Source organism: Procambarus clarkii, chromosome 91, assembly GCF_040958095.1.
Source record: "Procambarus clarkii isolate CNS0578487 chromosome 91, FALCON_Pclarkii_2.0, whole genome shotgun sequence".
Lineage (NCBI taxonomy): Eukaryota > Metazoa > Arthropoda > Malacostraca > Decapoda > Cambaridae > Procambarus > Procambarus clarkii.
Genome location: NC_091240.1, coordinates 874,589 through 895,344, shown reverse-complemented (window position 1 = coordinate 895,344; position 20,756 = coordinate 874,589). Strand labels below are relative to the sequence as shown.

The following is a 20,756-nucleotide window of genomic DNA, read 5'->3' as shown; positions in this document are numbered from 1 at the left end:
TACATTTGTTGGGACAGCAACAAGTATTAAGGTTAACAAATGCAGCAGCCATTTGTTTAGGCACTCCAGGAGGCTGTCAAGGTCCGCCTGTAACTTCCTGCAGTCCTCCTCAGTGTTTACATTCCTCATCAGCTTTGCATCATCTGCAAACATTGACATGTACGAGCTCACTCCCTCGGGTAGGCCGTTCACCTAAATTAGGAATGATGACTTACTGTAAATATATAGCTCTTGAAATAGCACTTTCTCTGTAACTAGCTGACATTGTAACTATAAGGTGTGAAGGATAGATGAAATTGTTTATGTAATAATCTAAGATGAGGTCTCATAAAGACCTTTTGTGCCCTCTGTAATGCTTTTGCGCTACCGCTCACAGCATGGGTATGGGGTGCACAATAAACTATCCGCTTTCGGCGGCAACAATAAAAAAAAAATCTAAATTAGGAATGAGAGTGGTCTCTGGACCAAGCCTTGGAGGGTCCCACTTGTAACATTCCATCACCTCGAATGCTCCTCTCTGACCGTAACTCTCTGCTTCCTGTTCTTGTGGCCGTAGGAGACTGGCAACACACTTTCTCACTCTGAGCTCACCAGCTACAAACTCTTCCATGCTCGACTGCCCGCAGTGAGCCCTCTAGATAAAGGTTATGCATTAGCCAATCCAGGTGAAGCATCGTCAGCTGGCTTCACTCTGATTGGTGGTCACGTGATAAACGCCAAACAGCGACCTCTCAGACGTCACTGTTGATGACCAGGATAGTTGGAGGACTTGACCCTTTCCTCTGCATCAGATCAGGTTTAAATATATATTTTTTTGACAGCAAGCATCAACCAAGATGGCGTCGTGATGTGTTCCATCAACTTCCGTGCGCTCAGTCAACTCACCGGAACTGGATACCCCACTTTTATTTCCTGCAACATATGGATCATCCAAGACTCGATCAATATAGATTCAGTTGATGAGTGCACTCTTGCAGTCTGGTCACTCAGCAGCACTCTTGCAGTCTGGTCACTCAGCAGCACTCTTGCAGTCTGGTCACTCAGCAGCACTCTTGCAGTCTGGTCACTCAGCAGCACTCTTGCAGTCTGGTCACTCAGCAGCACTCTTGCAGTCTGGTCACTCAGCAGCACTCTTGCAGTCTGGTCACTCAGCAGCACTCTGACAGTCAGTCTGGTATAACTGCAGACACGGCAGACAGCGGCCACCCTCCCTGCCAGTCTTACAGTGATGGAAGGTCTGTCACTAAAGAATTTTACATAATTATGACGATAATAATATTCTGTTTCTTCAGCCCAAATATTGACACACGTGAGACATAGTGACTCACATGACACATACTGACACACACACCTGGTACCCCTTCTGGTATTAAACAATAAATGATAAAATCAGTAGGGCATGAGCAGGATACGAACCCGTTCTCTGGGTACTCCGAAGCCAAAGCCCTAGACCACTATACCACGACATGGTCAAAAAGCAAAGCTCAAGTAGTGTTAACACTTCCAACTGAAACTTAATCAGGGATTTATTTACGAATTGCCACCATACAATGCGTCATTGTATTGGGGGGGGGGTGCTTTATAGTCACTGTACGATAATATAAAGCTATATACGAGAATTTATTATTTATTTTGAATATCCAGTTCACTAAAATTGACGGAATGTGTGACTTTGAAGGTCGGCCGTTGGATGAAATAGCACAGATTGATTGTGTTGCCTATGATGGTTGGCAAGCTTCCCTGAATAGTACTCTCTGGTTACAGTGTACGCTGGCTTTACTACAATCTGGCTGTAGTGTACTCTACCAAGAGTGCACTCTGGCTACACTACACTGCGGGTAGAGTGCCCCTTGTACTCAGGGCTTCCCACAGTGCACTCTGGCTACGGTACACTATGGTCAGAGTGCCCCCTTGTACTCAGAGGCTCCGGGCTGGCATGCGTGTACTTATCCTATCAGGAATTATGCTCGTGATCGCTGACTTTCTAATTGCTTCTGAGAACCTGTTTTCATCCTGCCCTTCAGAGCGCCTGTCAACTCTGTCAAGTTATCGACCGTCTATTTTCAAAGTTTGGCGTCATTATTGACTGTCTATTTTCAAAGCCTGACGTCATTCGAAACCGGGAGTAACTCATCAGTTGTGTAAATTGACGTTTGCACAGGTGTTGAGGCAGGTATTGACAGAGGTATTGACGCAGGTATTGACAGAAGAAGTGCATGCAATTAGCTGGAGCCGGCGAGCAACCACTCCCTCTCCTGCTTGTGTTAATGAAGTTACTGCCGGTTCCCTGTATAGAGACCACTTCAGGTGTACCTTTTTGTTGAGCGAGCATTCAGGTGTGGGTATTACAGGTGTGGCGTGGACGAGTAAGTGTTGCCCGGTATGTGTTGCTCGGCAAGAGAGGCAACCAGCTTGAGTTTTTAGTTGAAGAGCTGTGGCAGGTGGCTACCGTTACCTGTGGCAGGTGGCTACCGTTACCTGTGGCAGGTGGCTACCGTTACCTGTGGCAGGTGTATACCTTTACCTGTGGCAGGTGGCTACCGTTACTCGTGGCAGGTGGCTACCGTTACCTGTGGCAGGTGGCTACCGTTACTTGTGGCAGGTGGCTACCGTTACCTGTGTCAGGTGGCTATACCGTTACCTGTGGGAGGTGGCTACCGTTACCTGTGGCAGGTGGCAACCGTTACCTGTGGCAGGTGGCTACCGTTACCTATGACACGTGGATACAAGTGACGAAGCACCCAATCCTGACCGCTCCAACACGTGCAAACTCTGTGAGCAGAAACTGTCCTGATCTCACAATCCTGTGCCCCTCCGAGTGTAAACTCTGTGAGAAAGATCTGTGTTATGCTCTTACACACTGTGTCATTGAATGTCTAGTCTAATGATTCGTATTTTATTTGGAGGAACCCTTGAAATATTTAGTAAACATTTTGTGAGGCCCCCGTAGCTGACATATTGGGTTCGACAAGGTTAATTAAGTTACAAATTAAAGGTGTAAAACACTGGGGTTAATAAATAATAGTTAACGCACACGGTTGAATAAAATATTACAAGACTGTTGCAAATTTTTTTACTAATAACTATTAATGCAAAAAAAAAAAAAAAAAACATTTTCACTTTACATCTGGCTTATGGTTACAAACTTTGTATTCATATTTTGTAATATTTACCAAATCCTTTACTGTTTTATTAATAGGTCATGTTAAAACTTTGTTAATGCTTTTACTGTTACTAAAAAGGTTGCAAATGTGCAATTGTTTCATTGTAAGCTTTTGCAATTTCAAGCAACCCCCCCCTCACACAAGAGCTCGGAGGACCCCAGTGTTCCACAGATTCCTAGTAGGAATCACTTACCCAGTCATTAGACCCTTCTTTTTTTACGGGCTCACCATAGCCCGTGCTGCTTGGGACTTTTTGTTCTAGGTAGCGAATCTTAAACAACAAATTAGACCCTTCAGACCTGCCGGTAAGAGTCTCTTGGAACTTTGTAACTGTTTTATCTATTTTAGTATGCCTAAAAATAAATAGCTTAATAATTTATTTAAAATTTGTTAGTGTGTACTGCGGACCTTACTGTATGTTAAACCATCTCTAAGATAGGGAGTTTAAGTGTCACAAACCATAGAAGTCTTCATATAGTCTAGCCTCAAGGGTAGCTGTATAAATGCGGGTTATTGTATTATATTAATACAAAACAAATAGCATTTTGTGATTCTTGTTTAGCGGTGGGTGAATGTGCTTAGCGGATGAATACCCACAGTGATGATTTACTGACAAGTTCATCCGGAAGGTCACGATCCAACCACCACCTGTCACTACCAACATCTTTCCCACCAACCAGCATCACCACCACCTGCCACACTGTAACAACTACCCTCACCACCAGCTACCACATCCCTAAGCCACCACCGGCACCATCTCCCAAGTTACTATCACCATCTGCCGGCGGCTACACCACACAACTACCACCACCTGCCAGCAGCAGGAGGGCCATCCCTGCCACCGACCAACACAAGAGTTACTTACTCGGAGCTAAATATATGTAGGTAAGTCATTAACTAGAATGAATTGCGCGCGCCGGAGAGACAGTAAGTGCCTAGCCCAGGATTAATCACTGAGCGAGACCCATACCGTCACGCCTGAGGCCTGAGGCCACTGCAACACATAAGGAGATACAACACCAAGTTAGTTTCATCTTCAATGTCCCTCAGCCTTTGGACGTCTTCTGGGAATTCTCTACACGTTCATCCTAAGCATTTACGACTCGTGTCCCGAGAGCCGAAGTCCTCGTTTGTGTAGATTTTTAAGATGGCCGATGCTGTTTTACAATTGTTTACACAGAGTGGAAGCCACTGATGTGCTGGTGTGTTTGCATCTTGAATGTTAAGGAGCTATTGTATGTGGTCTCTTTAGTGTGCTGTGTTTGGGAGCTATTTCTGTGTTTTGTGTAATGGAGCTGCTGTTGTACTGACAGCAGCAGCTCACACTAAGTGGTGTGTAACATGTGAACGGTTAATATAACGTTAGAGTGGTTAAACAGTCAAGGGCATTTTTATACTAATAAAATAAAATGTGTGTATGTTCGATGTTACAGGCCAAACGCTTGATGCTAGCCTCACCCAGCCTCATACTGTGATTGCTGTGGGATACGTGCCCAACAGAGTCGGGTCTAGGTCACCACAATTGAGGAGAGAACATTGTACTACGGTCACATACTGAACCCAACGACGATTTTTGCAACGTCGACTAATTACCATCTGGATAAATAATTCGAAAGAGAGAGAGAGAGAGTGAGAGAGAGAGAGAGAGAGAGAGAGAGAGAGAGAGAGAGAGAGAGAGAGAGAGAGAGAGAGAGAGAGAGAGAGAGAGAGAGAGAGAGAGAAGGGTTGGGGGAGGAGAGAGAGAGAATAGAGGAAGAAATAGACAGTCAGATCCGGGCACTGCAGGTTACCGTGTCTAGTATACACATGTAAAATGTTTACAGACCAGTAAGAAAGTTTACTTACGGGCTGAACTTTGCTCAAGTCTAAAGTGCTTTAACCCTTAAGTGCAGGTTCATAGAAGCTAAATTATTACATATCAGTGAAGGATATTTGATTTTGGCTTATTATCAAAATGGTGGTGGGACCCTATACCCATCCCGTGCGCAGTGGTGGACTCCATACCCATCCCGTGGGCGGTGGTGGACTCCATACCCATCCCGTGGGCGGTGGTGGACCCCATGCCCATCCCGTGCGCAGTGGTACACCCCATACCCATCCCGTGGGCGGTGGTGGACCCCATACCCATCCCGTGCGCAGTGGTGCACCCTATACCCATCCCGTGCGCAGTGGTGGACTCCATACCCATCCCGTGGGCGGTGGTGCACCCCATACCCATCCCGTGGGCGGTGGTGGAAGGAGTTACAGAGGCACATAATGGATTCATGAACTGAACCCTATTGTTTCATTGCTTAAGAATTAAAAATACATTCCATGTGACTCACAGCTGGAGAGTCACGTTTGAACTTTTCTTAAACAGTGTTTCGCTGCCTTAATGTAAATGATTCGTATCTTTCTATAAATACTTTACTCACGCAATGCAGAACCAAAACACCTAACTTAACCCGGGTCCAGCAATACACGAAATTGTAATACACGTTAATATTAAGTTTGATTCGAGGAAATATGTTTTGTCTACAGAATCAAGCTGCAGCATTGGACGGATGTGTCATTGGTATATGTATCGTCAATCAACAATGTGTACTGTTAATCAATAATATGTATCTTCAATCAATAGTGTGTTACATCAACACTGTGTACCGTCAATCAATAATGTGTAATAACAATCATTTATGTGTTCCCTCAATAATGTGTATCGTCTATCAATAATGTGTAACTTCAATCAATAATATATAACGTCAATCAATGATGTGCACCGTCAATCAATAATGTGCACTGTCAATCAATAATGTGTTCCGTCATTCAATAATATTTTCCATCAATCAGTAATGTGTACTGTCAATCAAATGTGTACCGTCAATCAACAATATGTTCCGTCAATCATGAATTCCGTCAGTCATGTGTTCTGTCAATCCCATGTTCTGTCAGTTAAAAAAATAATAATATGTTCCATCAATCAATAATGTGATCTGCCAATCAATAATAATGTTTCGTCTATCAATAACGTAGCCCATTCAATAATTACTTCTGTTAATCATGTGTTCCGTCAATCAACAATTTGTTCCGTCGATCAATATAAGTTCCATCAACAAACAGTGTGTTGTCAAAAATTTGTTCCGTCATCTCCAATGTGTTCCATCAATAATAATGAAGTAAGTTATTGTGGAAGGCTACCTCCATCACCTCACTTTTTAACGTATTTCCTCAATTACACTGAACTCTGACAATGAAATGTGGTTGCCAGACCTGCTTGAAAAAAGAGTTATGAGATAATAAAGTCGCCGGAATATATAATTTTAGCGTTTGTGTAAAAAAATAACAACTCTAAGCACGAACTTGATATATAATCATTACACTTATTGAAGATTCATAATGTTTCAGCCTAGTCTTTAAGGGATTTGTGGTATTAAAGGTTCTCACTGTTTCAGATTAGGCTTCCAGGGGGACTTTCGTACTGGTTCTCAATGTTCCAGGCTGATCTTCCAGTGATCTGCGGTATATCGCGTGCTCATACTCAGTTACCTCAAAATTAGTGTACCTAAACTAAACGACGCTGGAAAAATATTCATAGTTTTGGTAAAATATCTCTCACTGACTCCGACTTTGAGAGCGGCATCAGAAAGATTCTTGTGCATCTCAGCAACCATCGTTATATCTCTATTAATTAGGCTAATAATATATAATAGTTACTGTAAATTTAGCACACAATTTGCCACTCAGTGACTACCCTTCCTTGCTGCCTTGTAAGCTACTTGATCTAATCAGCGCCAGCAAGTTTTGATATTAATTAATGATTTAACTTGTATCGGCTAAATAATCTTACAGACTTTGGTGCATTCTTTTTATACTTAATTTATATCAAATTGAGCTATTCAGAATGTACCTTTGCTAATCAACCTTTGCAATGGTCCAAACATATACTTTTTTCAAACATATAATTTTTAATATAATGCACAAATAGTGTTTTAGTATATTTTGGTAGTCTGAGGGACGTGAGTTTCATGTAATCAGTGTCACCCTATTTATTCTGAACCATCGTGAATGAATACGAGGGCTGTGGTTGGTCGGTGGGGCGAAGGGGTGGTCTGTCAAACACCTCCCCCTCCCCCTGTTATATATTCGGCTCCTTTAAACATTTTAAGCACTTGCACTCTGCCTTTGAATATGTTGACAATGGTCAACGAAACACATCTCTTAGAGTCAGGGCATAATAAAACTGTAAAATAAACTTTGGAGAGTTATTTTTTCAACTTGAGCTATTTTTCAACACGGGGACTTAATTAACAGTCCCCGTGGCGCAGTGGTAAAACACTGGTCAGGCGCTTCGCGAGCGCTTTGGCCTGGGTTCGTGTCCTCCCCGGGGAAGATTGATTGGGCGCCAATCCTTAACTATAGCCTCTGTTCACCCAGCAGTGAATGGGTACCTGCCTTGTTAAACGATTTGGCGGGTCGTATTCCAGGGAACAAATTAGGATTAAGGACTTGCACGAAACGCTATGCTTGCTAGTGGTTGTACAAGAATGTAAGAACTCTTGTATATATAAATAAATAAAAACTTCCTTCTTAAGTGAAGAAAAACATAAGAAACAAAGAAAAGTTTCGTGCTAGAATCATTGATCTAACTTTTTCTGGAATATTCAACAACATAAATGTTTTTTATGTACAACATTTCTTCAGAATATAAACTTTTTTTTTTAAATACCAAACTTTAAGGTACAGTACTAACAATGTAATATTTTACTGTGTTAGGGTGAGAAGAGGTCAATCGCCTCTGTCTGCCGTTGCTTGCAATTATTACATATATGTTCGCTCTAAAGAGATTCAAGTATGGACACTGACGGGTCTTTGTGTCAAACAAGGTTGACGATCAGCACTAACCTAGTATTGAACTATATAGGATCGAATGTTCTTATAATGACCAATTGTAATGCCATTAATAGTCGGAGCTATAAATGATCGATGGTCATTATTCTGACATATCAATGGATATTATAAGGTTAGTCAGTACTGACCAATCACAGCACATAACGTACATCAACACTGTCCTACCACTTGCCAAGATAGGCTTCTGGGACCAGATTCACGAAACCACTTACGAACCTGTACATCTTTTCTGAATCTTTGGCGGCTTTGTTTCCAATTATTAAACAGTTAATGAGCTCTGAAGCACCAGGAGGCTGTTTAGAACAATAACAACAGTTGATTGGGAAGTTTTCATGCTTGCAAACTGTTTAACAAATGTAACCAAAGCCGTCAAAGATTGAGGAAAGATGTACACGTTCGTAAGAGCTTGCGTAAGTGCTTTCGTGAATCTGGCCCCTGACCACCACAATAGTGGTCAGATTTGCTGCCCAGTATAAAAAAAACTAACAATGTACACACAATAACAGCAACGACTTGTAGTATAATATGTTTACGATTAAAATTATAATATTAACCAAAAGTTAATAAATTGATATTCTCTTACTTTGATAGTCGACGACGATGACGCTGAAGAAAGAGGATCCCCAACTCAATCTTGCTCGAGCTGATGGCTGTCCTGGCGAGGGGCCTAGGGAGGTACAGGGGTCCTAGCAAGGGACCCGGCTGCTGGTACAGAACTCCTGGTTAAGCGCCAAATAATTTACAGGAGTGCTATTAGGGAGCCTGGCGGCAGGATACAGGAGTCCTGGTAAGATGCTAGGCGAGGTTCGATAGTCCTAGTAATGAGCCACGCGAGGCCCAGGAGTCCTGTTAATGAACCCGGTGAAGTGCCAGATTCCTAGTAAGAATTCCTTGTTGGTTCAGGAATAATAGAATCCCGGCAAAGGTAAATGAAAAGACCGAGAAAAATGAGAGAAAGAACCCGACTCCGATTCTATAGAACTCTCGTGAACCGAAAACCAGGTATATAGAATGGGAAAGAAGTCGGACGCGACGCTGACCAAGTAAGGGGGCGGACAGAAGAAGCGACTGGAACGTCCTTCTCGCACGAGAGCGTGGGGCTGACTGGTGACCAGTCAGGGGGGTGACACTCGTACCCATCACCCAGCTCTCACCCACTCACCCCTCCCACCCACTGACACACTAAACCCCACCCACCTAGCTCCCTTCCTAGCCGTGGCGCCAGTCTTTTCCCAGTACTCACTCCTTATACCACTATTAATTACTTCTTATTAAAACATTATGTATATGGGCACTATTGTTTATAACATAAAGTGCGTATGAAGAATATTAAGTAGCAAGTATACTTCACTGAAAATGAAATTAGGAGTGACTGGAAATACCCATAAACAGTGACTATGGAAGCACCGAAGGACAGTGACTGGAAGTACCCGAAGACAGTGTCAATGGAAGAACCAAATACAGCGATAGACCATACCACCATGAACCTCCACCCTCTCCCCGACAACGGGAAGAAATACAGCTGGAAAATACTAAACTGTAAATAATGTTTGATTATATTTATTTTTTATATCTCTGAATTTAGCATTGTCTAATGGAACATTAAGTAATACTGAGAACTATTCGAAAGAAATATAATTTTATGCAAGGATAATCAGTTCATAAATTTTAGATATGGCACTGTTGACCAGTTGAAATTATATTATATAGTAAATTATTCAGTATTTAATTATGCAAATATTCTAAATTTATTTGTTTGTGTTGAGTGATAAGAGACAAGTCACAAACACAGGGCTCCCAGTCTACAAGGGCATTAGAACATAATAAATGTTTACATACTAATAATTATATCGCCTGAGTTTGTTCATTGATTCTTGACCGTCAATCCTGCCTGCTCACACAGTGGGCGCTGCCTAGTAGGCCTCTCATACAGCGGATGCCACCTAGGATGCTCTTCACACAGTGGATGTCAACACCTCACAGTGGACACTGCATAAAGTTTTGGAGTTACATTAATTAATTAATATCAGTATTTTTTTGGATGGTTCGATAATAGGCTGGATGATGCGATTGGATGACTCGTGATCAAGCTGTATAATCTGACTGGATGAGGCGTGATCGAGCTGTATAATCTGACTGGATGAGTCTTGATCGAATTGGATGATCTTGGATGACTTATGTTCGAGCTGGAGAGTCCGAATAAGTGCTTTAATTAGGCACATACCAGACACATGCAACAGTTCGCTGGTACCTGCGTCACTTAATTACAACACTATAACGTTGTAATTAAGAAAACGACAATTCTTTACTGCTTGGATTTATTACAAGTAAAAAACAAAACTTAAAAACTGTCCAATTGCTAAACGCACAATTAGAGACGCGAGGCAAGATTCAGAGGCTATTGACAAGAATGCTGTATTTCTTGGTCGATCTCCACGTGATTAAATTAAATTCAACCGCAACTCAACATTTCCATTATTTATGAGTTCCTGAGATGGCAGCATAACCTGCCTGACTGGTGCTGATAATTCAAGATGTGAGCCAAGCTGTAAATCACATAAATCACCTTCGTACCATCGCTGGTGTGAGCGCTGCTAAAGATTTAATACACAACTAGTATATAAATTTAAAAAAACTAGAAAGGCGCAAAACTTCATTGGTTTAATTGCAATGAAAATAACGTGAAAGTTTCATCTCTCATTCCATAAATATCCAATCAACATTACTCGGTATAATCAGTTTAATCCTTACAGGGACATTGCGCCAATCGCTTCTACGATTTAATTCCGTGCTAAAAACGCCAAATGCATTGATTCCCATTTGATTTGACTATGTCTGAGCAGGTCTGTACTTTCAAGTACCTCGAAGAGGTACTTGAAAGTACAGATATTAAGAAATTAAGTGGAATCAGAACCAGATACGAGGTATTTAAAGGAACTAAATTCAATGCGCAGTTTATTGGTTAAGATATTTAACAAACTCTTCATATGTAATTCAAATGAGAATTTAATGCATTCGAGTTGACCACATTGGAGCAGCGGCCATCGTTAGGGTTTTCCGGCGCAGGACCCGGTGGCCAAGGCATGCCTTCACATGCCCAACTGGGGACTGCCACACCAAACGATCTCCGTATATAGGTAAGACAACAACATCTCTTTCAAGGAGCCTGATTTTGCACAAACAGCGAGGCTCCACCAAAAAACATATAATTTGTAAGCACAACCAGACCATCACTATAGAGATCTCCTAACCAACAACACCGAAATCATCGAATTACAATGGCAATAGAAGGCTAGATACTACACATATATTTATCTATAAGAGAAATGTAGTAATGTTTGTTTACCTGGCCATGGTTGGAGGACAGACACTTGGGGCTACGTCCACACACGAAGCATGTGAAGTACCGGAGTGTCGCAGGCTAGTCGAGGTCGGCTCTAGTGACACACTTTAAGAAATGTAAGCATCAACCCCCCCTTCTCCTGTGAGATTTTTATAAAGTCAAATCTGAAATATTAGATGTGGCATCTAATTTTTACAGAGAGAGAAAGAGTGGGGGGGGGGGGGAGAAAGAAGGAAGAGAGAGGGGGAGCTTGAAGAGTGGGAAGGAGAGAGGAGACTAATGGAGAGGATAGGGAAAAGAGGGGAGAGGTGAGAGATGGAGGAAAGGTGGGGATATTGATAAAGGGTTAAGAGGGGAAGAAGAGAGGGGGGAGGGGGGTAGAAAGATGGAGAGGGTGAGATATTGGTACAGAGGGGTGAGAGGGGGGGATCATGGGACCTTGAGGGAGAAAGCTGGAGAGGGAGATTTGGACAGAGAGGGAAGATGGGGGAAAAAGAGGAAAGGACAAGAAGGGGGCGGAAGACCCGGGCTCAACCGGGTATTCCCTCTTGTATTTATAAAATAAAATGTCTACGGTTGTGGCCAGATGCTTCAGGATAGATTCACTCAACTTTTCAAAATGACACATAGGTGGTATGTGACTGCCAAAGGCTGGTTACGATCGGACACACTTCGACCCATGAGAAGTATTAACTACTACAACAAACCCTACTTTTTGGTAAGTCTGAAAACGGGAATGTGTGTGTGTTGGGGGGGGGAAGGGGGTTATAAAATTTTATCCAGTTACATCATTGAAAATTCCAACACGGGCCTAAAAAAACATAAGACCATTGTCATGCCCACCTAGCCATGGATGCTCACAATAAAGAAGAATCTCACAAGTACCTAACTGGCACCAAACTGAGACTCTAAGCTTTCCCTGGAGCACCGCTAAGGTATCCGGAGGTAATCCACCTCCCATCATTTATGCCATATAAGATGCAACACACAATAGCGTGGGGTAATAACATTTAATTCAACCAGAGCACCGGAAAACTGGCGCACTAGTCTTGAACAAATTAGAATGGGTTTGGATGTTTGGATTATCATGGTTCCTAAGCTACTGGTTACGCAAAAACAAATCCAATTTGACGGTTGTCAAGTCGCGAGAACGCGCTCCAGAGTATCCAGACTCTGTGGATAGTCTGCCTGTCAGCATCATTAACTTCAATATAATAATATGATCAATCTGAAAATTGCTTCAGGACACGAATAAATTTGAAAACTATTGTGTAGTCGGTCAAGATTTCCGACATTCTGTTGCTGCTGGCATGAAGGCTTCACCGAGCTAGCCTCAAAACAACGGGAAAAAGTTTACAAAAAGAAGAGAAGCAAAAAATGAAGAAAGATAAAGAGAATAATATGAGAGAAATGTTCAGTCTGAAATGCTTTTATGTTCCCACAGACGCTGGATTTGAGGACATCACAGGTGTCGTGGATGAGGCGTGCAGAGTGCAATTTTCTTGTCATTAACAGTATTATTGATTGATTGATAAATATTATGCCACCCTGTAGGTGGCACAGGAATGAATAGCCTATAATAAAATATTATAAACAATGTGAAGAGGTTACCACGAGAACCGCTGGACAAGTTCAAGATTGAGATGAGAGCAAAAGCGGCATTAATAACACGACACACACACACACACATGAGCCACAGAGACGTTAGAAGGAACTTTTTCAGTGTCAGAGTAGTTAACGGATGGAATGCATTAAGCAGTGATGTGGTGGAGGCTGACTCCATACACAGTTTCAAATGTAGATATGATAGAGTCCAGTAGGCTCAGGAACCTGTACACCCGTTGATTGACAGTTGAGAGGCGGGACCAAAGAGCCAAAGCTCAACCCCGCAAGCACAAATAGGTGAGTACACACACACACACACAAAATAGAATGTGATCTAGGAAACAAATTTTATACACGCACAGATGACGCTGGTGAAAACAGGGGGAACAAAAAGTACGCACGCTGTTGTTGTTATTGTTTTAGATTCAGCCACTTGGAACAAAAGTTCCAAGTGGCACGGGCTATAGTGTGCCCGCAGTGGACTTGTGGACTTACACACGCGACATGCATGAAATACGAGTAAAACAACGAACGCAGTCTTCAGTCCCGACATGACGGTGATGCTGTTTCCTCCCTCGCCTCCAGCGTGTCAGTATTAGATGAAGCAATGAAAAACCTGTCCTCTGACAGCCCGTCCTCCAAAAATGGGGTGGTAAATGTATGAAGACAAATAAGTGCAATTATGTACTATTTATAGCAGTTAGGAATTGCACTTATTTTCACTTAGTATTAAATCGTACTGTCTATAATATTGTACTGTAAATAATATTGTGAATATTTGAGTTTACCTAAAACACTGAATAGAAAATCACAACCTCAACTAACCGTCTTAGTTTTTGAAGATAATAATTTTATTGCTTCTTAATTACAATTAGTACTTAATCTATAGCTATATTGATATTACAGTTTTATAAAAGTAATTAAACAAAAACTAAAATATATCAATAAATTGTAAAGTAACTCAGAATACTTTAAAATTTTGTATAAAATCTATATTGTTTAATAAACCTGAAAAATAAATTCCTGTTATTTAAAACTTGTGTATTGCTAATTATGATCGATGATTTGAAAACTTCATCTTAAAATTTTGAGTGTTTTAACAGAAAATGAGGAGAATGAAATCGGGGGAGGGAGTTGGGTAAATGTAACAGCCCCATAGGTGCAATTATGCACTGTTTATGACAGTAAGAAAATGTTGCTTATTACACTCAGTATTAAATCGTACTGTCAGTTCGGAGGATGGGTTGCCTCTGAACAACAATGATTTGATTTTTGTTGTAGTTTATAGTAAACAACGTTATAAACGCAACCTTCTGTGAAAAAACGCCTCACAAATATCTGCGATTTCTTTACATCGGACTCGATGCGTTTGGTGGGTTGCTTGGGTTCGTTAAAAGATTGGATTCTGGTTGGGATGACAATGATGAGAACTAACTGATGAGAACGAGTGACGTGCTCTCGCCAGCTCACCGCCATCCGCCAGGGAACAGACTGGTGGGGGATGGATCATTGTAAACAACACATGTGATGAAATACATATATATTATATTTATTGGTTTCCTTATTTATATATACAAGAGATCTTACATTCTTGTAAAGCACAAGCCTGTATAGCGTTTCGGGCAGGTGCTTAATTTTAATTTTCCCCAGAATACGACCCGCCAAATCGTTTAACAACCAGGTACTCATTCACTGCTAGGTAAATAGTTAAGGATTGGCGATATATATCAACTGTTGGACAACGTATTATTAATCAAGCGTCTCCGATGGTCTCCAATAAAGGAATATGAACACCGTTACTGTAAACAATTTACTAACCAAATATATTCAGCAAAAACTACCGAAGCTGCAGGGTCATTATGCTAAAGATGCGACCCACGTACCAAGCAGTAAAGGCTGTCACTGAAAATATAATATAAGCTCGTTTTAAAACTATATGCAAGATATCATTAGAGGCAAATCAGAAAGATGACCAGTCGAGGTCTTTATGGCCCGTGAGTCATGTCTGTTCCTCTGTTGCCTCAGTCACATTATTTATATTATACGAGAGCCATAATCTATACCTTAAATATATCTTAGCTTCTTGGTGTGTCGGTAAATACGCGATAAGTTACATTATTAGTGGACCATCTACAATACTAAAATATACGTGCTGGTTTTAAAGAGAAAGTAGTGGTGGCCTTAATAACCCTCCAGAGGTTATCAGGATGAACACCAAACTACAGCAATAGGTTATGTCAAAAAACGAAGACTCAAATTGAATAATAATGAAAGTAATAAGCCCAACCACTTGGGTTAGACGGTAGAGCGACGGTCTTGTTTCATGCAGGTTGGCGCTCAATCCCCGACGGTCCAAGTGGTTAGGTATCATTCCTTTCCCCCCGTCCCATCCCAAATCCTTATCCTGACCCATTTCCGGGGCAATATAGTCGTAATGGCTTGGTGCTTTCCCTCTGATAATTTCCTTCCTGAAAAAAGGAAGCTGTTAACAGGATTAGGTATTTCCTTCTACCACATCCTATTTTATTATTTTACACATTATGATTTATTACATTGTGTTACAATTTATAGAAAAGTCACATATATAGGTCTTCGAACAGACCTACTGTTTGAAGACCTCATCCAGCTTTGCAAAGATGGGGTGCTTGCCCAAGATAGAGCAGGCATTTCCTCTCTGGATCGCAATACTGAGGCGCTAGAACAGGAAAATGGCCCCTCTTGAGTTTCTAGTTTCCTTAATAAGTTCCTTACCCATCTCTTTTAGGAACTTAGTTGCACATTTACCCAAGCGCTGAGGGGCCTCAGAGCCTATTGGCACAAATCTGTAGCAATGTTCTAGGTCTCTGTAGTAATTAGTTTTCTGTGTCCTTGATGGTGGCCGACCCACCACCCTCAGGTGTATTGTTATAGAAGATAGGTATCAGCCAATGTGGGTGAACACGTGAAGTCCCACACAACCTGTTTACCATCCCTCCATGGCTGCAGGGTGACTTCATCTGGACGCTTGTGGCTTGTTAGGTCTGTACATTTGAAGTTCCTTTGTGCTGGATATTTAGCTGTAGCCAAACTTCTCTTGGTGTCACACACAGAAATCACAATAGCGTGATGCATCAAATGAACAAATCCACAAGGGCCGTGACGAGGATTCGAATCCTCGTCACGGCCTTTGTGGACTTGTTCATTGATGCATCACGCTATTGTGATTTCTGTGTGTAATGAAGTAAGGGCGAAGAGGTAGAACGGCCTATTGACATAACTCGGGTGCATGGGGGAGTTGTGTAAAACCCTGGTTTGTGTCTCGGAGAGGCTGCAGGATCCAGTAAGTTCAGTAGAATTTCGGTTTCAACTCTTTTTACCATGTCGTATCTCAGTCGATTAAGGCAACGTCTGGGATTATCTCGGACGTAGGTTCGAATCCTCGTCACGGCCCTTGTGGATTTGTTCTCTTGGTGTCATTGCTTCGTATATAAGTATCTTTCCCTCTGATTTACTATGGATAAGATCGTCGCTGCCATTTTGGTCGTAAATTATTAATAATACAACAGTGTATATTGAATATAATCTTTACTTTCAAAAGTAATTATTTTATAAAAATTTATTAACATGCAGGATTCTTATCTTAGTTGAAGATGTTTTAATATTATATTTTATTTATATTTAATTTGCTATAACTAAAAGTTTTTATGTAACCTTTTCAACAATTTTTAAAATATCTAATAATGTTTCATAAATTTGAAATACAAGTACAATTAACAATTAAAATTTAAAAAGACGTAAGGAATATTTATAATTTTAATAATAGTTATAAATCTAATATATTTAATTATTAAATTACAATTAGACTAAGAGAATGTAAAAATGTGGATATCTTGTGTAGTTTTATTTCATTATTTATTTAGATACAAACTTACTCTTCATCTTGTCATACTATCTCCTGGCAAATAAATCCTCCTCATCCCTGTTTCAAATGCGCGCGATGAGTCCCAATAACGTAACTGATATACGTCCTCTGATAGGTTAGGTGGGCAGGAAATTCTCATAAAGTTTCAAAACGTTATGAAAAACGTTAATTTAAAGTGTCCTCTTTTAACCTCTGCGCGTACGCCGGACGACTCAATAGAAAACGGAACAGAGCGTCACTTTTGTGAGTCGATTTCATTTCAAATTACGTCCAAATTTAGCCATATCGCGCATACCAGCCAAAAGTGACGTTCTTTTTAAGAGGACGGGTTGGATATACGATAACCAAATCACACATCAGAAGATGGGGAAACGACGACGTTGCGATCCGTCCTGGACCATTATAAACTCGTGTGTCGATGAAGACGAAACATCCTTGTTGCAAAAACAATAACAAGCTACCAGACACAATCCCTCACCTGTACACTTCTAACATTCTCATATACATCTCATTTATCATCTCATCTCGTGACCATGTACTATATTAGCTACTGCTGCAAATACAACACTTCCCTTTAAAGTTTAATGCAAATTTGCTGCAAATTATAACGGTAATTAGTTCACAGCTGTAAATTGATTAAACTATAGTAGATTGGGCGATCTGTACGTAGTAGAGAGCATGAGCCCATTTTGTACCTATGCAATTTTACACCCTCAGAGAAGGGTGTTTGGGCTGAATGCACCAAAAAGTGTCTTACACCTCGTACAAATTCCTACAGTTTAAAGCACGTCGTTGGCCGCAATTACAATGTTGTTACTGATCATAACGCTAAACCATTTGTATCTCTCCATCATTCTTAATCAATATTTTGTATCCAAAAATACTTACCTTTGTTTTGTTTCTTAATTCATTCCATACGTTAATAGGTGACGCAAAATTATTTATGTTAACATTGAAAAACTACAAGCAGATATTAATATAGTTTTCGACTGGGCAGCCGAAAATAACATGACGCTTAACACTGAGATATTTCAGGTACGGTAGAACTAGCCCCACTGCCAGATGCTTTTGGCTAGTCTTACCCAAAGTTGAGGACGAAATGGTCTGGGGTACAGAATGAACTTAGGCTGGTCGGAGTCGCCAGAAACAAAAGGGAACAGCGTGCTAAGGTCACTTTCAGACCATCACGACAACTTTTGGCATGCTCGCAGGCTACAGAAAACAACGAATAATAGCACAGGTTGCCGGCTACACAACTAAATATATTGAGAACAAACTTCTAAAAAAATCATATAATAATATAAAGTACTATTCACTTAATATACACCATTATTTAATGATCTCAGGAAAATTAACATAAATTTTCTTCTGTCCATAATTTGCCTGTACTCACATAAAACAGAAGTGCATCGAAGGTTCTCACGCCTCTCTACTTCTGCAAAGTAAAGAGTAATTTTTCTATTTTTCAGTATTCCTCACCACTAAGTGACTCACCAAACATTGATAATTAGATTTTGTTTAAGAGAGACATAGACAGAGAGAGGCAAAAACAGAGTGAAACAGAGAAAGAGACAGAATGAACTAGATGCAGGACACACTCTGACAAAGACTGACATTAGATGGATGGATAAATAGATGGATGAATAGATAGACGGACAGATAGATGAATAGATGGATGAATAGATGGATGGATTGATGGACAGATGGATGGATAGGTGGAGAGTGAGGAAGAGTGGGAGAAGTAAGTGAGAGGAGAAAAAAAGGGAATGTAGGGAAGACTTAGAGAGAAGGACAGGAGAAGTAGAGGAAGATAAGTGAAAAGAGTTCAAAAGAAGGGCCAGGCATAAGTTAGTAGATAGTGTATATAGAAGGGCTAGAATGATTTAATAGATAGTGTAGATAGAAGGTAGACGTTAGTGGATAGATGAACAAATAAGATACATAAAGACAGACCCAGACAATGCCAGGTACCCTGCCAGGAACATATAATGGCCACACACAACGAAACGATCATCAGGGATATTCTGACGAGCAACACCGAAATAATTGATAGATACAAAGGCAATAGAAGATTAGACATCAGTGAAGCGCTGCATATAAAGAAATCTAGATCAGCCATCAATAATCACCTGATACACAGTTACACTACCCACTTCAAGACCCCGGGCCAACGCAGAAGTTGGACCGAATGACCCTACAACAGGAACAGAAGCAGCCAGAAGAACATAAGCTGCCAACATGTTACACTCTATGATTGACAAAAACAGTCTCTAACAACTTACCAAGTTCTTTCCCGTTTAAACCAAAATTACACGAATCTTCACTTGATGGATAGACGGATGGATAGGTGGAGAGTGAGAAAGAGTGGGAGGGGTGAGTGAGAGGGGAAAAAAAGATAAAAAAAACTATAGAACAATAAACAATAAACTATTATTGCAGCCTGTAAATAGCTGCATTAGACCCGTTCACTTGATCTGTCGTGTAACTGACAGCTGTAGACACCTTTATGTGTTCTGCTCTGTAAATGGCCACATTTGACGCCTTCACTTCAGACCTGAAGACCTCCGACGGCTGCCGAGGCTATAAACGAGTTTAACATCTCCGCTTCAGCTAATTATTGCCCGTATTTGTGCTACTGACACTGATATAAAAACTGTGTTGTTGAGAACGAAGTTTTGAGAGCAACACGTCCTGGAAACTTGTACATCTCATTTTGTAAGTATAAATTACTAAGTTCTATGAAAAGTTGCGGCTCACAAATAGCTACGTTTTTTATACATCGGCAGGTTAGGTTAGGTAGGTTGCTTGGGATCGTGGGTTGTTAGGGTGGGAGTGTGTGTTGTTAGTGCCGTAGGTAAGGCTGTGAACAACGTGAAGTTGGGATAGGATGTGTTTTCAGTGCCTCGTCTGTCCTCCTTGATTCTGTGGAGCACCTGGTTTTACTCTACTCAAGAGATTTTCAACTTTTTTAACCTCTCGGCACACTGAACAAGGTGCTGGGATTAAGACACACTATAATTTTGTTTAAGGAGAGACTTTACACACACACGCATACAAATATATATATATATATATATATATATATATATATATATATATATATATATATATATATATAAATATATATATAAATATAAATATATATATATATATATATATATATATATATATATATATATATATATATATATATATATATATATATATATATATATATATATATAGGGAACCATGAATGCAGTGAGCATTTCCTCTCTGGATTGCCACACTAAGGCGCTGAAAAAGAAAACTGGCAGCTCTAGGGTCTCTAGTTGTTTCGATTAGCTTAGACCCCAACTCCTCCAAAAAGCTAGCAGCACTTTTATCCCAGGCACCAAGTGTCTCTGAGGCAATGGGGACAAAATAGTAGTGGTGCTCAAGGTCTCTGTATTTACGTGACTTGGCCGCTTCCCGGTGATTGGCAGCTCCTCCTGCTTGTGTAGCACTGAAGTCAACATAGGTATTGGCTAAAGTTGAAACGCAAGTGTAGTCCCACACCAACTGTCTACCATTCTTCCAGGGGTTCACCGTGATTCCGTCTGGGCGACCGACAGGCTCATCAGAGTTGCGGGACATTAGGTAACGGGGCTCTCTCTCTGCTGGACAACCGGCTGTGGTAAGGCTTCTCTTAATAATGTCATTGACCTCGCCGTGTCTTGCATGCCATCCTCCTGTCCTTTGGCAGAGAAGGCCATGCCGTCCATATCTGTCGGCCTCTGCCTCGCCGCAAATACACCTGTATTCGGTGTGGATTGGGGCAGCGAGGCGGAGAGCCACGGCAATTCGGAGGGCCTGCGGTGTGAGACGGGTGCCGGTTGCT

General features: G+C 41.1%; 1 protein-coding gene across 2 annotated transcripts in view; it reads right to left on the bottom strand.

The window, feature by feature from the left end:
• LOC123773881 (uncharacterized) overlaps positions 1-20,756 on the bottom strand; it is a 288,461-nt gene that overhangs the window by 47,260 nt on the left and 220,445 nt on the right. The window contains exon 1 of one of the 2 annotated variants that reach the window (XM_045767808.2): positions 8,632-9,141. The exons of the other annotated variant lie outside the window; for it this stretch is intronic. The gene's annotated coding sequence lies outside the window, so the exon portion shown is untranslated. Of the gene's footprint in view, positions 1-8,631; positions 9,142-20,756 lie in introns of those variants that run through there. 2 annotated transcript variants of the gene reach the window in all.